Source organism: Cervus canadensis, chromosome 5, assembly GCF_019320065.1.
Source record: "Cervus canadensis isolate Bull #8, Minnesota chromosome 5, ASM1932006v1, whole genome shotgun sequence".
Taxonomy (NCBI): domain Eukaryota; kingdom Metazoa; phylum Chordata; class Mammalia; order Artiodactyla; family Cervidae; genus Cervus; species Cervus canadensis.
The window spans coordinates 19,655,734-19,677,527 of NC_057390.1; the positions used below are offsets into that span (position 1 = coordinate 19,655,734).

General features: G+C 43.5%; 1 long non-coding RNA gene across 1 annotated transcript in view; it reads left to right on the forward strand.

The window, feature by feature from the left end:
• Window positions 1–1,421: 1,421 nt before the first annotated feature.
• Window positions 1,422–21,794, forward strand: part of LOC122441574 — a 36,950-nt gene continuing 16,577 nt past the window's right edge. Inside the window, exons 1-2 of the long non-coding RNA XR_006269394.1 lie at window positions 1,422–1,586; window positions 2,331–2,580. This is a non-coding gene — a long non-coding RNA (uncharacterized LOC122441574). The remainder of the gene's footprint in view (window positions 1,587–2,330; window positions 2,581–21,794) is intronic.

The window sequence follows — 21,794 nt, forward strand, 5'->3', positions numbered from 1 at the left end:
CCTCTGTCAATACGGCTTCCGTCAGGTGTGTCTGCGCTTGCTGCCCCAGGCTCCTCCAGCTGCCCCGTGCTCGCACAAGCACCGGTGTTAACAAACTCACTCTGAGCCATCTGTTTGGATTCGGCTCCACACCTGAGAGAGGCTGGGGGCATTTCTGATCCTTTTGGAGTTGCTGTAAAATATCATCTCCTCTAGAAGCCCCACTACCAGTCCTCTGGCTTGCTCCCCCATGCAGAGCTCACTTGTCCACAAGGAAGGAAATAGGTTCTGAACAAGCATCTAGGGTTTGCTCTTTCTAACAGCAAACACAGTTAAGTGACCATTCAGAGTTTCTCTCTTCCAGCCCACGTGGGCCATGGATGTCTGAAGTGGAGGGGCTACCTCAGTGGGTTAGACTCATGGCTGGGATCTATCTTAGCCTCTGGGAAGACAAAGTTGCTCCATCAGGTACCCGGGAAGCTGGGACAATGCCAGGTCAGTTCATCAATGACTATTTCCTGAGTCCCTGCCATTGCCAGGTGCTTTCCTGGACTGCTTATCTTGAGAATTAGCTTTTAGAAAAGTCAAGGACACACGGGCTGTATTGCAACCCTATGATAGACTATTACACCACCCAGAGATCCCTTTCCATCTCTGGTATTAATCAGACTCTGCAGAGTGAATCTGCTTATAACATTTTCAGAAGATTCAAAGACATTAGTTTTAACACATCTCTACCCCCAGCTTCCATGAAGTTCTATCTTTCAGGAGGACGGACCAGGCTTATGGCCTCCTGCCAATTGCTTGATTTTTAAAGTTCTTAACTCGTCCTGTTTCATAGATGCTCAAAGAGAAGGATTTTTTTTTTTTAAAAATCACAGATTAAACTTATATAAGCTTAATGGACTGAAATTGCTAAATCATCCAATACTGAACAGTCTGGTATAAAACATGGAAGTAAAAAAGACCTTGCGATAATTATGACATTCAAGTGATAAGTCATTTTGATCGGAAAAAGATGCAAGAAAAGCAGCTGAAAGTTGTTCTTCCCAGCCATGTGGCTTTGGTCTCTGGAAAAGTAGCTATTCATACAGACAGTGATTCATAGGACTTGATTAGCCCATCCAAACCGGTGACTCTGATTTCCCCATGGACACAGCACAGTCAAGTCAGTAAGTGTCAGGCTGGGCTTTTAACAGCTGTCTTTTCAGAGAAAACTCAGTTGCATAATGGGAAGGCTGCTGTGCCAGGCTAAAGACAGCTGTTTACAAACATTGTACTTCTTCTCCAGCCCAGGGAGGAATCTTGTGCAAGGCATAAAGAGGAAACAAATGACTCTAGTCTTAAATAAGAGCCCTTTAACTGGCAGCAGCAAATCAGTGTAAATGAAGACAAGCAGGCCTCTTGTGCTCCCCAAAATGCCACCAACTGGGCTGCAGGCAGCTGTCTCCTAAACTGGGGTCTCTGGATTCCATGATGGTTGGGTTGATTTGGTAGAAATTAAATGCCTAAACCTACTTCTCCATTTAAATCTCTGGGTACTTGTCTTATATTTCCAGGCAGGCAGCTGAAATTTGCCCGTGGTTCTCTTTTGCATCTTTTGGCCAGTAAGTGTAAACGCAGCACTAGCCAAGGGTAGAGTCCTCAGAATTTGCAGCAGGGTACTCAGAGACTCATTTGATGGGGAATAAGCATGGACAGAGGCCCCCAGTCTTCCTGGAACTGTCCTGCTTTATGCTTGTTGTTCTAGAGCCTCACCCAGCTTTCCCAGGTGGCTCAGTGGGTAAAAAATCCACCTGCAAGGCAGGAGATACAGGAGACATGAGTTCGATTCCTGGGTCAGGAAGATCTGCTGGAGGAGGGCATGGAAACCTACTCCATTATCTTGCCTGGAGAAGAGGAGCCTGGCAGGCTACAGTTCACAGGGTCACAAAAAGTTGGACACAACGGAAGTGACTGAGCACAGTCTGCCTTTGCACTCTCCACTGTTTCCTGGGTTGGATAATGCACCATGGAACCACAGTGAGAGTTCATCTGCCCAGTCCCAGCCATGATTGGAAGGCATTGGTGTGCACAGCCCCTTTTATTTGGATGAGGATGAGGACAGTGACTTCCTTGGTGGTCCAGTGGCTAAGACTCAGCATTCCCAGTGCAGGGGGCCCAGGTTTGATTCCTGGTTAGGGAACTAGATTCCACATGCCACAACTAAAATTCCATCTACAGCTAAGACCTGCTGCAGCCAAATAAGTTTTTTTTTTTTTTTCTTTTTAAAGGGTGAGGATGTGCTTAGGTGGGTGGGCTGGAGTGAGGCCAAGGAAAGGGACCCAGACTTGACTCTTCTCTCTCCACAGGAATCACAGACTAAGTCAGAAGCTGAAGGCGCTCCACTCAGGAGGGGGAGAGAAGGGCAGACTCCCCACTTTCTGGAGAATGCAGAGGCGGCATTGACAGAGACCCGGGAGGTGCAGTGCTGAATGGCTGGAGGCAGGCTCTGTCCTAGAGCTCCAGCTTCCTTCCTCCCAGAGCTTGGCCAGAGGTTGTGCACACTTGTTCCTGAGTGCAGTCAGGATCCCAGTGGTCACCAGGGTGCCTTGTGAGAAGGTAAGATGCCTGAGATTGTGTTCAATTTAGTGGATAAGCTTTAAACTTGTGTATAAGGATTGGCTTAGAGACCCAGGTTCCCATCCTCCTTCTGGAGACCTCTTGGCCAGAGGACAATGGATGCTGGTCCTCAGCTGCTGTGTTGGGACTGCATAGCCTCCTGGGTTGTGGTGGGGGGGGAGCCATTTTTCCTCTTTAACTACACATTCTTTGCACAGGTTGTATTTATGCTCAGATGACTCACTCCTGGTTTGCATGCCTTTCTATAATATCCCTGTCAAGTTCAAACTCATTTGGCTTCAGAGTGAGTTGGGTGATATTAAAAGAACCTTTTCTCTTCTTCCAGGAGTTGTGTAGAGTTTGGAGTTTACTCACAAGATCTACTTCTCTATGGCTATAAATATGTGAGACTTCTTTATTTAAGATCTGGTTTTCTCTTAACCAGCTCTTTCACTTAACTAGCTATGTTGTCTCAAGTTTCTTATTGTCTCTGTGCCTCAATTTAATGGCTTATAAATAAGAACAAGGGAATTTCCTGGTGGTCCAGTGGTTAGGACTCTGTACTCTCTCCACTGAGGTCCCGGCTTCAATCCCTGGTCAAGATACTAAGATTCTACAAACTGTGTGGCTCAGTCAAAAAAAAAAAAACAAGAGAACATTATTACCGACCTCAAAGAGTTGCTGGGAAGATGAAATGAAGTCATGTCACCGAGGAAACTTGACACAAATATCTTTTGAATGAATAAATGACTAAAGCAATAATAGAAATGTGAAAAATTATCAACTAGACCATTGTATATGATAAGACATATTTATTGACTATTGTCTGTGGATCAAAAACAGTTCTAAGTTCCTGAACACATACTGTTTACAGTTAAGTGAAGAAATTCGGATGCAAACGCATGTCTTAGGAGCACCCAATGTCATGCTCTTAACTTTTACCTGTGTTGCTTCTTCTATACTGGTGATAAATTGCTTTGTCACCAGGGACCCACCAGAAAGAATGACCAGATTCTGTGGTTCCCTTTATGCAAATGTAAATGAGATTCCTATAATTTTATAACTTATTGAGTTTAATAAGAAAAACATTCCTAGGACATGTTAATAAGAACAAAGATTTTGGTGTCTGCACTGATAATCAATACCAAATACTGGAATCAGGTAACCAGCTGTTATCTGTTACTCTGAGCAGAGGATGTGTTAGCCTTATGCCTGAGAAATAACTTCACTGAAGTTATTCATTGAAGAAACCAATTGCTCTGCCACCTACCTTCTGGTTGGTGAAAACCCAGGTACAAGATGCCTTGACTGTACACCTGGGGCAAATAGTGATACTCCTCTCTGATTCCTGGAAGGAGTTTCCTTTTTCTTGGATACAGTGTTGACCTGGGACCTGAGAGCCTCCAGTGACTCTGAATTCATCCTTTGTCACTAGAAAAGTGACAGAACTGTGTTAGAGTCTGTGTGGTTGCTTCCAAAGACAGTAGTCCTAGCCTTCTTGTATGAATCAAGATGGGAACTATCATTTACTATGAGATAATAATTGTTATAAGAACTTTGCTAGGTGCTTCATCAATATTGTTATAGTCAGGGTAAGCTAGTTTGTGCAGTGGTAACAAGTATTCCCCAGACCTCAGGAGCAAATAAAGTCTACTTCTCAATCTCATTAAATGTCCAGTGAAGGTTGGCTGGGTGCTCTGCTCCACATTTCTTCAGATGCTTACCAGGAGTAAAAGGGCTTCTACTTGTTCCTTCTATGGCATCACAGGTTGCCAAGGCAAAATAGGAGCACAGCAGTGTCTTACACTGACTATTAAATGCTTCTGCATAGAGCAATACAGAATACTGCTTTCATTTCATTGGCCACAACAAGCCACATGAATAAGTTCAACTTCAAGGGATGAAGGAAATGTTGTTTGACCACATACCCAAAAGGAGGAAAGTGAGCATTGTTAGTGATGCACAAATGACTACCACACTTACTAGATCTATCTTAGACCTCAGGAGATCCATCTTAAACCTCAGTACAGTGAGGTGTCTGTTGGGTTTCCCACACTCTAGCTGGGGAATCTAAGAGAAGTTAGATAACTCTCCCACGGTCACATAGCTAATGAGTTCAGTCACTCAGTTGTGTCTGACTCTTTGTGACCCCATGGACTATAGCACACCAGGCTTCCCTGTCCATTACCAACTCTCAGAGCTTGCTTAAACTCACGTCCATCTAGTCGGTAATGCCATCCAATCATCTTATCCTCTGTCATCCCCTTCTCCTGCCTTCAATCTTTCCCAGTATCAGGGTCTTTTCAAATGAGTCAGTTCTTTGCATCAGGTGGCCAAAGTTTTGGAACTTCATCTTCAGCACCAGTCTTTCCAATGAATATTCAAGCTGATTTCCTTTAGGGTTGACTGGTTTGATCTCCTTGAAGTCCAAGGGACTCTCGAGTCTCGTCCAACACCACAGTTCAAAAGCATCAATTCTTCAGCTCTCAGCTTTCTTTATAGTCCAACTATCACATCCATACATGACTACTGGAAGGAGAGGGACAGATTTGAACAGAGACCTGGGGCTCAAGCAGGGCCTTTTAAAGGGCCCTGAGCACATGCTGGCAGGGTCCTCATGAATTCATTCTTTTCAACCACTCTGAGCTTCCCTGCCTTTGCTTCTCCTTCTGTATTATCTTAGTCCCAAGCCAGAGTTGAAATATACAATTAGACATCTTAATACTCTCTGAACTTGTATGACAGACTCTGGCTTCACAATACCTCTCACAGTTCTGGTATGGTGAAACAAGCTGGGCGATGGAGTTCAAGACAAATGGATCCCTGTGTTGGAAGGAAACTTAGAACATCTCTCCAGCTATCTCATTTTAGAGTGAGAAGTGTCTTGCCCATCAATCAAAACCCGATAGCCTGATTTGCAATTCCAAGTGTTTCGATTGGTGAGACCTTGCCTAGATACTTCTCTGCATGATGTTGTATTTTGAAAAAGATATGGAGTATAGCCCTGGTGGGCTGGCTGTGATGTACTTGAACTTAAACAGAATTGTAACTGGGGATTAGGCCTGAGTGAAGGAGGGGTTAATATCCCCAGAGACTGAGATTTCACAGAATCCCCCCTCTGGAATCCTTGCATACAATATCAGAAAATATCCCTGAACTTTCTTAACTTTGCCATCTTGAGCTCTTAAAGAAAACACTAATTGTATGTTTGGCGATCCAGAAAAGGAAAGGGGGTGAGGGACATTGAGACCAGCCATTTTAGCCCTGGCTAAGCCTCCCCTGGCACGGGCCGCAGGGGTGAGCTTGCCTCTGTGGAGTCCCAGCTGGGAAGCACCACCCTGGTTTATTTTCAGAGGTCAAAACCCAAGCAACAATTATCTCCTGTCACAGCAAATTAAAAGCCCAGGCTCACCCGTCCCAGGAGTGGGGTGAGCACAGCCAGTGGCCAGCAAAGGGCCGTAATGACAGGCCAGGGTTGGAGCATTTCCTTTAAAGGCATGAGCCACTCAAGAAACACACAAAGTAAACAGAGACATAAAAGTCCATGGAAAAGGCCCACAAGTGAGAGCAAGAGTCTGCGCCAAGAGCAGAGTGTATTTTGATTCTGTAGGGGATCAAGGGCTGTGGCAGCAAGAAGTGCTAGGTGGAAGATGAGTTGGGGTCAGTGTTTAAGATAAGGTGAAAACTATTGTGCATGATACTGCAGAGGGTGGGGGTGAGTGGCCCTGCCTGTCTCATGCGCATACGCGTGTGTGCGCACACACACACACACACACACATACACACACACACACACATCGCTGTGGCATTAAGAGTATAGCCCCCTTCCACTCACTTTTATCAGAATCTCTATCCTTGCCTGAACTCCTGCTTTCCTTCCCAGGGACAGGGCAGCCTGGCCCCGCTGGCCAGGACTGGGCCTTCTTAGCTCCTGCACTCTCCCTTTGCGACTTCTTTATGCAGTCAGCTACTGCACTACTGGCAAAGAGCCCATCTGCCAGTGCAGGAGAAATAAGAGACATGAGTTCAATCCTGCGTCAGGAAGATCCCCTGGAGAAGGGAACGGCTACCCACTCCAGTGCTCCTGCCTGGAGAATCCCTTGAACAGAGGAGCCTGATTAGCTATGGTCCGTGGGGTTGTGAAGAGTCAGACACAACTGGAGTGGCTTAGCACGTATGCACCATGTTAAATGTGCCTTCTATGGTTTTGCTTGTGCTATTTTCTCTCTCTCTCTCTACCACTTTATGTGAGCAAGGACTTGTGGTTGTGTCAGTTCTGCGGGAGTTAGTTTGGGCTTTATTATAGTATAAGATCTGCAAGAGTTGAGATTTTAATTTGTCTTTATTTTATGCCACACGCATTTAACTTTTGCTAAGCATTTTAACATCTATCATCTAATTTTGTCTTCAGTGTTACCTGGTGAGGTCAGAGGGTGGGGAAAATCATTCCAATTGCACATGGGAACTTATACAGCAAGGTGGATTAGAACATGGGCTTTGGTTAGGGTGGGTTTCTGATCTCTCTAAGCCCCAGTTCTCTCATCTGAAAACAGGGATAAAAATAGCTCCTGCCCATAGGTTATTTTAAGGATTAAATGAGTTAACAGGAGTAGTGTGCTTACCTCACACAGAGAAAGTGCCCAGGAAAATTGTCATTATTTCAGTGATGATGAGACTCCGACTCAGGGAAGTTAAGGTTCAAGTGGTGGTAGGAGAAGCAGAAGGAATTGGAGGCAACAGATTCTGGTTCTGTTTGCTGTAAGCCTTTGAGCAAATTGCTTGACCTCTCTAAACCTTAGCTTCTTCATCTTAGTAATAACAACATTGTATGTCACATATGGCAGTTCTGGAGCCAGATTGCCTTATTCCTGGCGTCCTTTCTTCAAGAATCTGCTAGGAATCCCCATAAATGTTGTGGGCTGGGCGGAGGGAGGTGTTGCACACCACAGCTCTGAGCAGTGGAGGCCCCCAGTCTGTGGCCCTTCTCTTCCTCCTGCCTGCCCTCATGGGCATGGGGGTTGTGCAGAGTGAAAAGAGCTCAGAATCAAAACAGTACTTCCTCCTGTCCTTATCTCTGCTGTTGGTGGAGAGAACAGGAGGGAAGTAAGACAGACCCAACAAAAACCAACTTTAGCCACTGGGAGGAAGCTTAAAATCTACACAGCAACCCATACCCCTTATGCTTCACAAGTGACTTATGACCCATGTTATTAATCTCACTTTACTAAATGACAAGCAGATATACATGTGAATAATTTACTAGCATTTTCCCATTGGCCCAGGGATTAATTTCTCTAAAGTCTGCAGGGAGAAGGTGGTCTGGTATCCATTGCATGAAGTCACTTCAGTCTTCTCTCCCACCCATGAGCAAGTCCAAGGTCAGAACCTGCAGGGGGTCTGGGAAGTACCCATTGGATTTCTCCGCTCAGAGAAAGGGTTGCATTGGATATTTCACTTTTGTTGTGAAGTTCTTCAGGGATTGTCTCAGCCCCTTCAGACCACAGTTCTGAAATGTTGATTCAGACAGGATCAGGTCTGAAATAATCAATTCATCTACCCTGAAATATCTTGTTTCCATCCTTTCAGCTTCTGTATCCCCTTTTCTCAGCATTATTTGCTCCAGAACAACTTAGAGGTCTCTGGAAAACTGATTAGATGTGATGAGGGAACTGTGCTCCCTCCACATGGCCAAAGAGAGTGACAGGGGTCAAGGACTGAGAGATTTGGTCACAACCTTGACTGTGAACTCCCAGCATAATGTTAGGAATATTCCTGGATCTTCTATCAGGAATAAATAGTCTGATTCTTTACTGGTCATAAAGATGAGGTAAGAATCAGTGATACTCTGAGCTTGAGTCTTTGTATGTAAGATCCTGAACTGTGGATGCATGTATGCATGTGTGTGTTTTTAGTCATGTCTGACTGTTTGCAGTCCTACGGACTGTGGCCCGCCAAGCTCCTCTGTCCATGGGCTCCTCCAGGCAAGAATACTGGAGTGGGTTGCCATGGCACTTCTCTAGGAGATCTTCCAAACCCAGGGATCGAAACCACATCTCTTACGTCTCCTGGATTGGCAGGTGGGTTCTTTACCAGTAGCACCACCTGGGAAGCCCCAAGTCTTAATCCTATTTTATTTCTAAAAAAGCTGATGTTCAGACAGAGTTAATGACTCAGTGTCATTCATTTCTTTCTTTTTTAAAAATTTTTTATTTTAAACACCAAAAACATTTTGTATTGGGTATAGTGATTAACAATGTTATGATAGCTTCAGGTGAACTGTGAAGGGACTCAGCAATACATACACATGTATCCATTCTTCCCCAAACCCCCATCCCGTTCAGGCTGGCACATAACATTGAGCAGAGTTCCATGTGCTATACAATAGGTTTTTGTTGTTTATCCATTTTAAATATAGCAGTGTGTAGATGACCTTCCTAAAGTCCTTAACTATCACTTCCATACAAATGAACTTACTTATAATATAAGTAAATGAGAAAGAAACTTCTGTGAGAAAGAAACTCACAGACTTAGAAAATGAACTCATGGTTGCTGGGGAGAAGGGATTAATGTCACTCGTTTCTAACGGATGGAGAAGGAAGTTTCTTCATCTATATGTGGTGGTGAAGTTGCTCAGTCATGTCCAACTCTTTGCAACCCCATGGACTGTAGCCTACCAGGCTCCTCCAACCATGGAATTTTCTAGGCAAGAGTACTGGAGTGGGTTGCCATTTCCTTCTCCAGGGGATCTTCCCAACTCAGGGATCGAACCCAGGTCTCCCGCATTGCAGGCAGACGCTTTACCCTCTGAGCCACCAGGTCAGAGGTTCACCTGAGCCACCAGGTCAGAGGCTTCCCTTGTGGCTCAGCTGATAAAGAATACACCTGCAATGCAGGAGTCCTGGGTTCGATCCCTGGGTTGGGAAGATCCCCTGGAGAAGGGCAAGGCTGCCCACTCCAGTATTTTGGTCAGGAGAATTCCATGGACTGTATAGTCCATGGGGTTGCAAAGAGTTAGACACGAATGACTTTCAGTTTCATCTATATAACGGGAGTCAAAACTTATTACCAACATAGTTTGGGAGGATGTAATGAGATATTATACATGGAAATGCCTGTAAACCCCAAAGCCCTGAACATATGTTAGCTGTAGTTTTCATCAAGCCAGGCAGACTTCTTTGGGGGAAGGGGCTTCTCCAGGAAGGCGCCAGAGCCATCTGAGCCAGACGCCAACTGTTGGGTGTCTCTCAGCTGCTATTTGCTTTGGCTTCAGGCCAAATCCTTTACCCAGCGCCTTTGGCCGTGATGGACAAGAAAAAACGCTGTGGGCCAGGTGGCAAGCCAGGACATGTTACAGGTGAGAACACAGGCTTTCCCGACAGGCATGTTCCCATTGGAAGAAGGGAGAGACAGAAGCAAGACTCCGGCTGTCTTGGTACTGTCCTCAACTGACTCAGCAGCAGGTCAGAGGTACAGAATTATTTAAATAAATAAACGTTCATAATATTACAAATATTATAATTATAGTTAATACATACCAGGTCTTAGTTTTGACATGCAGGGATCTTTTAGTAGTGGTGTGTGAACTCTTACTTGCAACATGGGAGATCTAGCTCCCTGACCAGGGATCAAACCCAGACCCCCTGCATTAGGAGTATGGATTCTTAGCCACTGGACCACCAAGGAAGTCCCCCAGATACATCCTTGAATTGTGTTGAGCTTACTTTTTCCCAACTCTGCTTTTCACTGAAAGTGTAAGTTGCTCAGTCATGTCCAACTCTTTGCAACTCCTTGAACTATACTGCCCATGGAATTCTCCAGGCCAGAATACTGGAATGGGTAGTCACTCCCTTCTCCAGGGGATCTTCCCAACCCAGGGATCAAACTCAGGTCTCCTATACTGCAGGTGGACTCTTTACCAGCTGAGCCAGCTTTCACTGCTGCTGCTGCTGCTAAGTCGCTTCAGTCATGTCCGACTCTGTGCGACCCCATAGATGGCAGCCCACCAGGCTTCTCTGTCCACAGGATTCTCCAGGCAAGAATACTGGAGTGGGTTGCCATTTCCTTCTCCACACCTTTCACTAACTCATCTCAATTATTTTCACTTCACCTTGCTGAAACTTCATTTCCTTATAATGAACACTTCTACATTTTCAATCTACAAGACCATTGTTTCTTCTACCTCCTTGTCTTATCTGGATTGTTTACAATCTAATTCTGTGTCTAGGAGGCAGGGATGACCTTTTGCAATCTTCTCCTTGCACATCTATCAGGCACTCACAGGCAAAGTCTCCTCCTCCTTTGAGTTTCAAGCTATTCAGACTTCCCTGGTGGCTCAGACGGTAAAGCATCTGCCTACAATGCTGGAGACCTGGGTTCAATCACTGGGTCAGGAAGGTCTCCTGGAGAAGGAAATGGCAACCCACTCCAGTATTCTTGCCTGGAAAATCCCATGGGTAGAGGAGACTGGTAGGCTACAGTCCATGGGGTCACAAAGAATCAGACACGACTGAGTGACTTCACTTTCTTTCACTTTCATGTTGCTCTCATCTACTACCCTCCCATCAGTCATTACCCATCATTCTTTGAGAATTCTGGCATTTCATTCACACCCTACCTGCGACCAAAGGCAACTGTGACACTCATCTAACATCCTAGACTCAGATTTTAAATTTCATAACCCTACTGCCTTCCATCCGCATCCCAGTGACTGCTGAATATAAAGAGTTAAAGGCCTCAAATGGGGAAGTAAAATTAGATCTATGCCATGTAGCTGAAGATGGCAGAACCAGAATTTGTGGGAAGGTGTTAGAGGAGGCAGGTTTCAGCTATTAATCAGGAGGGATCTCCTAGCAGAGTCCACTAGAGAGACAGGCTTCTTTACTGATTGATTATAGAATGTTCACCAAAAAAGCTTGGAGTCAGGAAATCTGGTTTTGAGTCTTGTCTCAGCCCCTTACCAACTAATGGAACTTGGGTAGGACTCAACCTCTTTCAACCTTAGTTTTCTCATACTTAAAAATAAAGAATAGTTTCTGCCTCACTGGTGGTTTAGTTGCTAAGTCATGTCTGACTCTTGTGACCCTATGGACTATAGACCATCAGACTCCTCTGCCCATGGGATTTCCCAGGGAAGAATATTGGAGTGGGTTGCCATTTCCTGCTCCAGTGGATCTTCATGACCCAGGGATCAAACCTGAGTCCTCACTAGGTCATAGTGAAAACCAAATGAGATCAGGAGTGAGAAAATAATTATAAATTATAAGAAACTCATCAAATATTACCATAATCCTGGGAAGACAAAGCCTATGAGCATATACTTACACAAATCCAAATTTTTGCTTGTGAAACTATAAATGAAGAAAGAAGACAATTAAATAATGGATTCTAGTTAAGATGGTAGATTGAATACATATATCTATTTTCACTCCCTCTCAAAACCTGAACTTTTTTAAAAAAAATAGGCATAAACTAACAAGCTCCCCAGGTGGATCAGCGGTAGAATCTGCCTACAATGGGAGAGCCACAAGAGATGTGGGTTTGATCCCTGGGTCGTGAAGATCCCCTGGAGGAGGGCGTGGCAACCCACTCCAGTATTCTTGCCTGGAGAATCCCCATGGACAGAGCCTGGCGGGCTATGGCCCATAGGGTCACAAAGAGTTGGACATGACTGAAGCAACTTAGCACCACACAGCAAACTAACAAGGGTGAGGAAAATGGGAAAAGAAACAATGACAGCAACAGGTTGGAGGCATGACGGTAAACCCAAGACAGCCGAATTCTCAGGCAACTATGGAAAAGGAAGCTCAATTTACCCTACAAAATTTCTGAAACAGTCAGCTATTGGAACACCAACTGATGGGTCCTCACCCTCCAGATGGAAGATCGGATGTGTCATCTCTGGGAAACCTGACCAGGTCAAGAGGAAACACCTCAAGAGACTGACATTGGGGTTTCCAGCCAGATCACCCTACAAAGAAGCTAATACTTAACAAGAGCCACCAATGCTTTGAAGCGTCCAATCAGTTTTTTAGTGCCTTAAATATTAAAGGCTGTTTATTGTCACCCTGTTTATTTAACTTATACACAGAACACATGATGCAAAATGCCAGCCTGGACAAGTTGCAAGCTGGAATCAAGATTGCAGGGAGAAATATCAACCTCAGATAGGCAGATGATACCACTCTAATGGCAGAAAGTGAAGAGGAACTAAAGAGTCTGTTGATGAGGGTGAAGGAGGAGAATGAAAAAGCCAGCTTAAAACTCAATATTAGAAAAACTAATATCATGGTTTCCGGTCCCATCACTTCATGGCCAATAGGAGGGGAAAAGGTGGAAGCAGTGACAGATTTCCTCTTCTTGGGCTCTAAAATCACTGCAGATGGTGACTGCAGCCATGAAATTAGAAGACAATTGCTTCTTGGCAGGAAATATATGACAAACCTAGACAGTGTGTTAAAAAACAAAGACATCACCTTGCTAACAAAGGTCCATATAGTCAAGGCTATGGTCTTTCCTGTGGTCATGAACAGATGTGAGAGCTGAACCATAAAGAAGGCAGAGCGCAGAAAAATTGATGTTTTCAAACCATGGTGCTGGAGTAGACTCTTGCGAGTCCCTTGGAAAGCAAGGAGATCAAACCAATCAATCTTAAAGGAAATCAATCCTGAATATTCAGTGGAAGGACTGATGTTGAAGCTGAAGCTCCAATACTTTGCCCACCTGATGTTAACAGCTAACTCACTGGGAAAGACCCCAATGCTGGGGAAGATTGAAGGCAGAAGGAGAAGAGGGCAACGGAGGATGAGATGGCTGGATGGCATCACCGATTCAATGGACATGAACTTGGGCAAACTCCAGGAGATGGTGAGGGACAGGGAGGCCTGGCATGCTGTAGTCCATGGGGTTGCAAAGAGTCAGATGTGACTTGGCTACCAAACAACAACAACAAATAGTAAAGGTAATCAAGGATCATGAGACATATGAGGAAAACCTCACATGGAAGATGGAAAGGAAAACAAATTTTTAAAAATTAAACCAATTTAGAGGAAGTGGAGACTTTGTAAGGGAGAAGAGAATGCATGTCGCTGTGTGTGTGTGTGTGTGTGTGTGTGTGTGTGTGTGTGTAAATCCCAGCTGTATGTCAGTAGCTTTAGTGGGATAAGATTCTGCAACTATGAAATAAGATCAGGATGCTTTATTAAAAAGAGACATTCACTGGTGAAAAAAAGCTCTTGAAATTAAAAATATGACAGCAAAAATGGAAAACTTGATAGAGGAGTTGAAAGATAAAGTTGAAGAAATTTTCTAGCAAGTAAAGCAAAAAGAGATAGAAAAGTTTTTAAAAGTTAAGAAAAACTACTCTAAAGAGTCCAATATGCAAACAAGAGTCCCAGAAAAAAGAAAAGAGGCAAAATGAAGGGAGAAAATCAATAAAAAAATAATTTGAGAAGATTTTCCTCAATTGGAAGATACGAGTTTTCATATTGAAAGGATCCATCAAGTGCCCAGGCCTGTAAATAAAAATAGACTCATATCAGTGCAAATCATTGTGAAGTTTCAGAATGCTTGAGACAAGGATGAGATCCTACAAGCTTTCACAGAGAAAAAGCACACTTAAAGAAACAACTTAGAATGGTATTATTCTTCTTAGTTGCAATGTTAGATGTTAGAACAGATGTTAGAACAGAATAATTCTGAAAGAAAATAACTTCTAACCCTGAATTCTGTACTCAAAGTCTCAGTAAAGTCTGAAATTCCCTGATGGTCCAGTGGCTAAGACTGTACCCTCCCAATTCAGGGGGCTCGGGTTCAATCCCTGGTTGAGGAACTAAAATCTCACGTGCCGCAGCTAAGAGTTCGCGCGCCACAACTAAAGATTGAAAATCCTGCATGCCACAACTAAGACTTCACGCAGTCAAATAAATAAACAAAAATATTTTTAAAAACATCAGTGAAGTCTGAGGATAAAACGAGGACTATTTCGACATTCAAGGTTTTTTAAAAGAGTATTTCTCTTCACCTTTTCTCAAGAAGTTTTGGTAAGTTACACTCACCCTAATTTGAGCTGAAGAAGAGGAAACCATGGGATTCAGGAAAGAGGGGACCCAACATGGGAGAAAAGCCGATGGCATTCCCAGGATAGGGTGGAAGCATGACTCAGGATGACAGCTGTGACCTTTCTAGGAAAGGTAGCTGGACCATATAGGGATGGGTCAGAAGGCTCCAGAAGATTTCTCCAAGATAAAATCAATTACCCTTGTGATGTATTTGGACATACTGGCAGGAGACTGGGGCAACTGATGGAGAGTTTGAGGTTGTGGTAGTGAAAGTGCATAAAAAACTAGATGAATAAAAAAAATTATTAGTTTCAGGGAAAAGTTGTTCAAGAAAGGAAACTTATATGTTTACATGGCTTAGCTGTGGATACCATTTACATAGACATAAAAATGTAAACACTAAATATTGAGCCAAGCAAGATTATAATATAATTCCAGTGGGAGGATGAGGACACTGGATGAGCATGTGAAGGTGAAGGAAAATAAAAACAAATTAAACTCTCTGTTTTCCATGATAGAAAGTCAACAGATAATGCCTAAAACTGAAAGAGCAAGAAGTAGCAATATGAGTGTGTTATTCAGAATTAAATATGGAGATGCTGTCATTAGAGTTGGAAATCATTCCCAATGGTGGAAAATAAGAGAGAAGGTATGGGAACTGTTCATTTCTATAACAAATCTGGTAGAATAGTTTGATTCAATAAAATATGACATTTATAACTTTGATAAAAATGCCAATGGAAAATGATTGAATAGTGTGGATGATTCTCCATAACATCCCACTTATAAAGTTGTTTCCTCCCTGGGGTAAAAGTGATACCAAAGACATGGGTCTGCCCCACTCCGTCCCATATTGCCTCAGCTCCCATGTGCCTCTCACTCGGGGATTTTCAAAGGTAATGCTAACAACACCTGACTTGACCCTACATGCTGACTTTGGAACTCAATGCTTGCTTAAGACATATCTACTCTTTATGAGAGGGACTTCCTGACTTCAGTTAGAAGTTGTTCTATATGTCTTATACGTCACATAGGTTCTGTATGTCCCATTCCTTTCAACTCCCAGAAAGGGCATACAAACAAACCAACCACAGTTACACAGTCACATGCCCAAGGGCCTATGAGATTGATGAATGACTGAAGTGGCTGGAGCCAAGGAGAGGGCAGGGAAGGCTCCCTGGAGGAAGCAGTCAACTATATCGACATTTTACATTCTGTTCGTTAAAAGAGTGCCCCAGCGATCCTCTTGCTGCATTAAACTAAAGCCTGCTTGAATTCATGCTTCTTAGTATTTTCCTTTTTTCTTTTTTAAATGTAGTTGAACACACAAAGTCATAGCTGAAGGAACTGATATTTTCAATGCCTAGTATTGAGGCATTATGTAATAGGAGAAGTATGTGTCTGCTGTGTAGCTGATATGCCTCATAATGGGGAGAGGGGCTCCAAGAGAGTCTGCAGGAATGCCAGATTGTGAGCAGCAAGTGGAGAAATAATAGGACTTGGGTTGTTTGGTTTTCTTGGCTACATCTTTCACCCACTTCTCCCAGTTTCACTGTCAGCTCCCAGTGGGGCTACCAGGAGCCACATGAGAGCAGTCTCTCCGGCAAGGCAGAAGCAAACAAGAAACGAGGGAACACAAGACTTGAAGCAGTAGTTGCTTTTTGGCAAAATAAATAGCTTGTGATAACCTCATTCCAAGCTTTAACATATCTTGTGCCAAAAATGCAAAATGCCAAGTGGAAGAAAAGCACTCGACTTCTCAAGGGTCCCATCCAAGAGCCCTCACAAACCCATTCAAACATGATTGCGCTCATTATCACCTCCCAACATGTTCAGGGCCCCTGTGAACCCCCAGAGGGGCACTCAGGTTTCTTTCAGGCTGTGATCCAAGCTTGCAAAGTTTTGTCAAAGAGCTCATGTGTGGTGATGTCTTAGAATGCCCCATTCTCAAGTTCGGCCACCCCAAGGAGATGGCATTTTTGTGCGAACAATAGGAGGCTCCAAAGCACAATTTGGAATAGGATTTGTTGTAATGTTAAAGATTTTCCTTGGGGTAAGGAAGGGCACTTCAACAAAGCTACAGTTAGGTGGGGAAACACTATACATTCAAGTTAATAAAATGTTTAAGGAAGAAATGTTTAAGGAAGAAAATAAATCTGATGAGGTATTGTGTAGGTGTGTCAGTTTAGGTCCGCTAGGAAGCAGACACTGTTATGGGAGACAGAAGTGTAAGAGATTTACTGGGAGTAATGTCTGTGAAAACTAAAGAAGGAGAAAGTAGTTTTGGGCAGGGAATGTCTTTAGACTGTAATACAGATCTGATCAAGCCAGTCAATCCTAAAGGAACTCAGTCCTGAATATTCATTGGAGGGACTGATGCTGAGACTGATGTTCCAATACTTTGGCCACCTGAGGCCAAGAGCTGCCTCACTGGAAAAGACCCTGATGCTGAGAAAGATTGAAGGCAGGAGAAGGGGCAACACAGGATGAGATGGTTAGATGGCATCACCAACTCAATGGACATGAGTTTGAGCAAACTACGAGGTCCCAACACATTATTCTTTTTAAATTCATCATCAGCAATTTTTAAAATTGATGTTCTACTCTGTACCAGGTACTATGCTTGGCTTCTACCTATGTAGAGTTCACAGTAATAGAATAGAATAATTAAAACAATACATGATAAAGACGAATGGAAGTGCATGTGAATGGTAGCAGAATCTCAGGGAAAGAAGGGCAAAAATATGCAATGATTTGGGTGTCTGTTTGACCCTTGGAAGGGGCCTTGCCAATCTATTTCATACCACACTGACATAAGCATGTGTATTACTCAGGTAGGCTCCCAAAATGGGTTGCAATAGGTTAAGTAAGTGATTAGTAAACATTTTTGCTTCCCTGGCGACTCAGTGGTAAAAAAATCTGCCTGTAATGTGGGTGACCCAGGTTCAGTTCCTGGGTCTGGAAGATCCCCTGGAGAAGGAAATAGCAACCTGCTCCTGTATTCTTGCCTGGAGAATACCATGGGCAGAGGAGCCTGGAGAGCTACAGTCCATGGGGTTGCAAATAGTCAGACATGACTGAGCGACTCACACACACACACACACACACACACACACACACACAACCATTTCTAGAGCAGAAAATTTTCTGTTGAAAAAGAGGTCAAGGTCCCAGTTGCTAAATTTAGACAACACTGGGACCCAAAGCACTTCCCAGGTGACTCAGTGCTAAAGAACTCACCTGCCAATGCAGGAGACGCTGAAGCCTGGCAGGCTATAGTCCATGGGGTAGCAGAGTCCCACCAGACTTGGCGACAGAGAACGTGAATGTGCACACGTGCATGTGCGCACGCGTGTACACACACACACACACACACACACACACACAAGCAGTCCATTTTCAGGAAATGGAGTACCTATTCCAGCCCAAACAAACCGAACCTCAACTCCAAGATGGAAAAAGCCATGCTGCTTTCAGCCATGGAAGCAAAAATTCATGGGCTCAGAGACAATATTTCCACATAGAACGGCTGTGTGTGCTGTCCGACTTTTTGTGACCCTATGGACTGTAGCCCACCAGGCTCCTCTGTCCATGGAATTCTTCAGGCAAGAATACTGGAGTGGGTTGCCATGCCCTCCTCCAGGGGATCTTCCCAACTGAAAGATGGAGTCAGCATCTCTTCTCCTGCACTGGCAGGCGGGTTCTTGACCACTGGCGCCACCTTGGGAAGCAACGTTTAGGGGACTTCTTTTCCTCATTGTGATTTCTTTTCTAGTTAGGCCTCATAGACATGATGTCTGGGGTGTAAAGGGCGGCTGAAAAGTTCACATGTTCAACCAGACCTTGATGTGCATTGCTCTAGAGTGAAGATCTGTGGTCAGTATTGGCGGGATGAACTGGAGTATAAAACATGACCACTATTCTTAAGGGGCAAATAGTCCCAGGTCTTGAAAAACCCACTAGTTTCCAGGGAGCTCTCCTTTACTTTGGGACTGTTTCTGGGCTCCTTCACATCACATGATAGCTCAGATCAAGTGACTTCAGACTGAGTCTACTTCCTGCCTGGGCCTGGGCTACCACTATTACCACTACCACTTCCAAAGGGCTAAATTTTTTGGTCTGTGGCTTTACTGCTACTATTATCCCATTGATTTTACACTGAAGGGCCTTAACACTGCCTAAAGTCATTACACCCAACTGACATATCGGTTGGACACCCTGTTACCCTATCAGTCATATACCAGGATCCAAACTAGTCTTTGTCAATTCATATTAATGTGTAATTATCTGCAGTGGCTCAGAAATCATGGCATTTTTCGGAAGACCTGTCATGCATGTCTTGAGCTATTTTTATAACAACACGGAAAAGTAGATCCACCCTATGTGAACTGATACAAAATCAACTTCCAAGTGCAGAATGACTTGCATCTTAATGCTGAAAAAATGTACAAAAATATTTCATATTATATTACCAAAGCTGAGCCTTGGTTTCCTTATCCTGGAGCAGGGTAACTGGAATTCTATTATGTTTTCTTTATTCTTTTTCTTTTTAATCTGCTATATTTTACCTACAAATCACCCCACTGGTAAGAAAGGCTCTGCTATGAACCACATGCTTCATCAAAAGTAAACCTCACTTGCTTCTTCTTACTGTGGCCCCCCCAACAGATCAAGGAAAATAGTTCTGTTTTCACAGTGAAATCACAGACATAAATCTCTCAAATCTAGCTCATCTCTTTGTGAGGACTCCTTCACATTCATTTTCTGGCAAAGAGATTAAAAGAGAGATTCCTTCTAGAAAACTCAAAAGCTGGGGGAGAGGAGTGCTTTTAGCAGCCCTTGGCTCCATGGTGACAAGTCCATTGGGATCCCAAATGGCAGGTCCAAACCTAAATTTGCATGCAAACAACAAGGCAAACCTCTCAGACTTTTTTCTTTTCCTTCCTTATTGCATTTCCTTCACCCACTCCTCCCTGGCTCTGCTGCTTAGTTTGTATTTAACCTACAATCCACAGTAATGGGGGAGATAGTGCACTAAGCTTGGAGTTAGGAAGAACCAGGCTCAAAGGCTCCTTCTCCGCTTTCTTACTATGTGACTCACAGTGCCAACTCTCAGCCTGTTTCCACAGCTGAGGTTGAGGAATAATCACTTCTCAGGGTTATTGGGGGACTCAAATGACATAACACATGTTCGGTTGGCCAAAAAGTCATTTGGGTTTTTCTGCAACATCTTACAGAAAACGCGAACCAACTTTTTGACCAAGCCAATGTAAACGTTTATATTAATAAAACCCACCAGTTTATATTAGTAAAATCCACCAGTCCTTACTCCCCTAATCAAATGCTTGTCTGAAATAAGACTCACAACCAGTAGGTCTACTCAGGAGGACTCGATTCCCCAACAGTGAGACAGCTGATTTGTCAACAGAAATCAGCTGCAGTGACCAGCCAGGAAGGTCTAAGCTTAGGATGGAGACCACTCACCTCGACAGGAGTATCAGCTACCATCTGCCCCCGGAGAACCCAAGCTAAAGCTTTCTGCTTTCATTTCCTTCTCCTTTTTCTTTTTTCTGTATTTAGAGGGCCTGACATTGTCCCAGAAGAAGCAAATTAGACAAACCAGTTTACATGAGTGAATAAGTTGGTCAAAATATTTCCCCTCAGCCTGGCAGATATTCCTACTATACCCTCACAACAATCTCTTCTTTATCTTCTCTCCTGCCACACTTATACCTCCTTACTTCCTGCCTACATCGTTGCTGCCAAAAATAATCCCTTCAAAAATGGCCTAAAGGATTGTTAAAAGAAATGAACGGGTTGCATCACTCAAACTAAGACTGAGGGAACTCCCACGAACTCTCTCTCCCATGATGAATCATGTGGAAAATCCTCAGCCTTTATTTCAAGGGCATCCCCACTTGGTCCCCTTGGGCTTTCCATCCTCAGCTCTTGCTAGGTCCCAGTGTGAACTTGAACAGCAAGCAGATGGGTCTTCCCTACTTTCCATCTGTCTTTACTCCTCTGCCCCAACCTCAGTTTGAACTTCTCCTTTTCTTCTTTCTGTATCCAATTTTCACTCATTCTTCAAGGGCCATCACAAGCCCTCTGTCACCTTGCTTTCCCATAGACAGGCAGCACCTGCAAACTTTGGGCTCAGATAGTTTGGGGTTTGAATTCCCCCTCCCCCTCTGCTGCTTGTTACAACAGTTGTAGAATGTGGAACAAATCCCTCATACTTTCTTTGCCTCAGATTCCATATTTATAAAGTATGTCAAGTAGGATAACACCACCTGACCATGTTGTCAGAAGGATCAAATGAGATGAAACATAGAGCATGGTGGCTGGTAAGCAGTAACCAATCAATAAACAAAGATCAGCATTTTTTTTAATTAAAAAAAAAACACTTTTTATTTTATGTTGAAGTATAGCTGACTAACAATATTGTGATAATTTCAGGTGGACAGCAAAGGGACTCAGCCATACATATGCATGTATCCCTTCTCCCACAAACTCCCCTCCCATTTTAGATTGCCACATAACATTGAACAGAGTCCCCTGTGCTATATAGTAGGACCTTGTTGGTTATCCATTTTAAATATAGCAATGCGTACATGGTCATCCCAGCTCCCGAACGATCTCTTCCTTCCTTTCTTGCCCCTGGCAACCATTAAGTTTGTTCTCTAAGTTTTTGGGTCTGTTTCTGTTTTGTAAATAAATTTATTTGTATCATTTCCTTCTAGATTCTGCATATAAGGGATGCCACATATTTTTCCTTCTCTGATTTACTTCACTCAGCATGACAATCCCTAGGTCCATCCATGTTGCTGCAAATGGCAGTATAATGGCCATTATTTTTATCTTCCTATAATATCTGCCACATCTCAAACTTACTGTCAGCTAATGGCAGTGCTGTACAATTTGATAGCATTACATTTAATTCATGATCAACTGCAGATATTAGGTTTGTGAAGACCTTTGTGGGGGAAGAATTTCCAGTTGAGAAACATGTGAGCTTATAAGAAAAACAGGATTAGGGAAGCTGAGGTCATGTGTGAATCTAGAAAATTTATTATACATTTTTATATTAATTAAAATAAGTCAGTAAAGGCAGAACATTAAACAAAGAAGCTATAGTCATATTTTATGAGTATCACATTA